This window comes from Aphelocoma coerulescens, chromosome 1A (assembly GCF_041296385.1).
Source record: "Aphelocoma coerulescens isolate FSJ_1873_10779 chromosome 1A, UR_Acoe_1.0, whole genome shotgun sequence".
Taxonomy (NCBI): domain Eukaryota; kingdom Metazoa; phylum Chordata; class Aves; order Passeriformes; family Corvidae; genus Aphelocoma; species Aphelocoma coerulescens.
Genome location: NC_091014.1, coordinates 37,212,152 through 37,215,954, shown reverse-complemented (window position 1 = coordinate 37,215,954; position 3,803 = coordinate 37,212,152). Strand labels below are relative to the sequence as shown.

Below are 3,803 nucleotides of genomic sequence, written 5' to 3'. Positions count from 1 at the left end.
GCACTGCTAAGGACTTCAAAATAGAAAAACGCTTAAGAAATGTAAAATCAATACAGCATTGGTTAGGGCTAACGTAAATACAATACATAAAGCAAACCAAGAATAGTTGTGTTGTTATTTATTACCAGTATTGTTTATACTGATGTAGATGTTATGTAGATACAAATATAAATAACATTTTCTCCCCAAACTTAAAACTAAATGCCTATGTACAGAAAAAGCAAAACCACAGGAAGGGAGGTGCCAGCATTATTCATGCCAATGCAAAAATGTTCTACTATGTGTGGTGCTGGTTGTGTTGGCATGGGATTTTCAGGATATTTTATACTGTTGAAAGGTATATTTTGAAAATATAACCCAGAGGGTAAAATCCAGTCATGAAACTTAGTTTTGTCTTTGACATCAAAAGGCCCATGGTTAAACTCAGGTAGGTACTTTTGTCAAAGTATGAGAAAATGCATGCCTGGGGACAGTATTAGTCAATAACTGAGAGAAGCTAATAAAATTTTGTAGTTAATTTTTTTAAGAAGTTCTTTTAGTTCTGGAAATAAACAGGAGCCAGTATCAAGGTAATGCTTAAAAATTGCAGCCCGAAATATGTGTTTCACCTTCCATAGTCAAAAAGTGTAGAAAGTGTGGTTGGCTTTTTTTCTGGAATCACTTCACTTAAATAAAAGGCAGGGAGAGATAACATGAGGAGATCACAAGAGACAGGAATTTTAGTCCAAAACTTAAGAGTTTTGAGTTCCACAGACTCCACACATAAGCATGCAAAGTTGACAAAAGGAAGTAACTACTAAAAGAAGGCAGCTTCTAGAGAGGATTATAGTTTGTGTTCTTTATTCAGCGCAATGTGATGCCTCCTGGACACTGCTGGGGTTAAAACAATTAGAAAACCGAATGTAAGTCAACCATTTCCCCAATAGTCTGAGGGTTTTTTCACATTTCCCACAGTTTTAAATGAAAGTGCAAGGAATAATGCTTTTTACCACTCTTACGTGCAGCAAAATATAATTTCTTACTCAAATAACCTGGTTCATTGCTTATACTAGGGAAGGATATTTTGGTGAGAATATGTCCTTGTGACAGACTTTCATTTAACATTTCATTTAGTTGTATTTTAGAAAATACCATTCTGAAGACAGAGTTACATCTCTGTGCTGTTACTGTACACACATTTCTTCACCAACAATTTCTGACACAACTGGAGAGCATTTGAAAGAGTTAATAAGCTTATAAGTAGTTGGAATAGTTTTGGAAAGGCATTATAAAAAATAACTTTAGACTGGGCAATTGGAAATTCAGTTAGAAGAATGCAGAAATTTATACCTGTAGGTGGATTTAGTATTTCAAAAGGCCAGAATTTGGCAAGCTGTGGGTACAGAACATGCCTTTGGTGAATAGCAGCAGCTCTGTAAGTTACCATCTGTCATCTGAAGCACAGAAATTATCTGTAAACACACCTCAATCATGAAAAAACACACCAGCTCAAGCCTCACTGGAAGTAGTCAGCTGCCTTGCATTTAACCACAAGTGGGCATAGATGACCACAGAGAAGCAGCTGACAAACTATAGGTTAAAAAGATGATTACTCTACAGCAATTCTTCACTGTGTTCATGCACTAAACAGCAGGATAGAGACACCTAGGGATGAAGACAAGCTAAAGACCTAAAATAATTAGCTGAATGGTAAAGAGGTTAAAGAAACCATAGCTATTGACACAAAATGAAGGAGAAAATTTGCTCTGCTTTGCCTTTAGTAAGTTGATGATTACTGGCTACAAGAGAAAAATGAAGTGTAAATGGGAATGAAATAATGGAAATAACTATAATAGAAATACAAACAAGATTACAGGTGATTCTAATAAGAGGGTAACAAATTCAGCAGTGGCTGTCCTCTTAGAGAATTTGCACCAAAACACAGATCTAGTAGTAATTATTATAAATCAAGCTTGCTGAATTAATGATAGTACTAGGTCCAAAGACAAGTGCTTTGCCTGTGTGTAAGAAGAGGAAGCTGCTGTGTGCAACTGCACATTTGTGAGTCTGGCTCAGTAAAGCATGTAGTTTTAAAACAGGTTTTGAAGGGAAAGACCATTAAACCTACAGATAAAAGGGAAGTGGAATATTGGTTTACCAAAGCAGGATGTGCCAAACTAACTTGATCTTTTCTATTTTTTTTTCTTTTCTTTTAAATAGAATGACCTCGTTTTCTAGAGACAGGAAATAAAGGGGGCATATTCTGTCTGTCCTTTTACAATGCACTCATTATGCTGCTGAGAAGAAAACTGCTTACTTGCTTGGAGAAAGTGGAATTTAAGAGTACAGCTGTGAGATGGTAGGTGATTTAGGACAATATTGAAAAGGAACAACCTGTATTAAGATAAATGTTTTCCCTGATAGTCATAAAAGAAAAGTGGGAATGAAGTATCCTGATAGTACAGTATTGGGAAGCTTAGATAATCAGGATAGCAAATGAAAATAACTGCACTGCCTTGAGAACCTGGGGAACTACACATGAGATTCAGCAGTAAGAGCTGAAAAGCATTTCAGAAAGGTACTATAGAGAAAATATAAAGTGTTGTTGTGAGCTGAGAACTTGTCAGCTGGAAGTGGAGATTATGAGAAGCCTGATTTCTGTTTATCAAAATACTAGATGGCTGGAAAACTCCATTTACCATTTTAAATATAATCTTTTGGTCTTATTATGCCTTCCTTTGCTGTGCTAAGAATTAATTTGTTATCAAAAATCTCTTCCTCACAGGGATATTTGGAGAATATGATCCAGTCACTTTCTTAATTAACTAAATGAATAGAGCTTCTGTTACTCACTCAGTGCAAAAAACCTATTCCCAGAACATTTTCTATTCTTGTAGTTCTTTTCTGAGACTCTGCCACCTGTGTTTCATCAATGGTCTCATTAATACCATATTATTAAGAAATTACCACTCCTGACACTGTTAGACATCCCTCTATTCAAGGAATGTGTTCTCTGTCTACACCACACTGGAAACAGACATTAGTCAATAATCATGAATTGTGATGCTGTGGTTTAGGATAATAATCTTGTTCTTTTCAATTTTACTTGCTGTCTTCGTTCCTCGTATCTCTCTCCTTTTATTTAGTCATACTAAACAACTTGTTTATTTATGAAGCAATAAAGATCAGCCTGTAGAGGTGGTTTGACCCTACTTTTACACATTTTTCCTGTATTAAGTAGAAGGTTATTTGCAATAAGATGTGAAAATAAAATGCCAGTTCAGATACAAAGGGATTTTCCTTGGCTTTGTTAGAAATTGACCCTACTGGTGACAAAGTAAGGATCCAAAATTGTTGATATCTTTATGTACCAATTATTATTATTTATTTATTTATTTATCAGTGCCTTTTGTATGTGTATGTACATATATATACGTGGAAGACATAATGGCTATGTCTTCATCTATTTTATGCATACATAATTAAAAACAGTGTTGATATGTGTAAGTCTTCATAGATATCCCCATTATAAAGCACCAAGATTATAAGATTTTGATCTTGTTTATTAGCAAATTCCTAGTATTAAAAATAATAATCCTCAATAATGAAATTAATTAATAGGTCCTTAACAAATAAGTCCAGTAAGTTAATTCTACATGAATTTTAAAAACAAGATAAGTTATTATGAACTGATGTTAGACTAGAATAGCAAGAGCTATATGCCATGCAGAAGCAGAAATCTTGCCTTCAGAATTAAATCCTATATATTTTTACCATTGTAAAAACTGTTTTACTGTATGGCAGTGCAACCTGAAGACATATGA

General features: G+C 34.5%; 1 long non-coding RNA gene across 1 annotated transcript; it reads left to right on the top strand.

The window, feature by feature from the left end:
* The first annotated feature begins 1,635 nt into the window (after nt 1-1,635).
* On the top strand, nt 1,636-3,316 carry LOC138104648 (uncharacterized). The gene is made up of 3 exons (XR_011148187.1): nt 1,636-1,759; nt 2,200-2,338; nt 2,765-3,316. It is a non-coding gene; the product is annotated as an uncharacterized lncRNA (long non-coding RNA).
* Nucleotides 3,317-3,803: the final 487 nt, after the last annotated feature.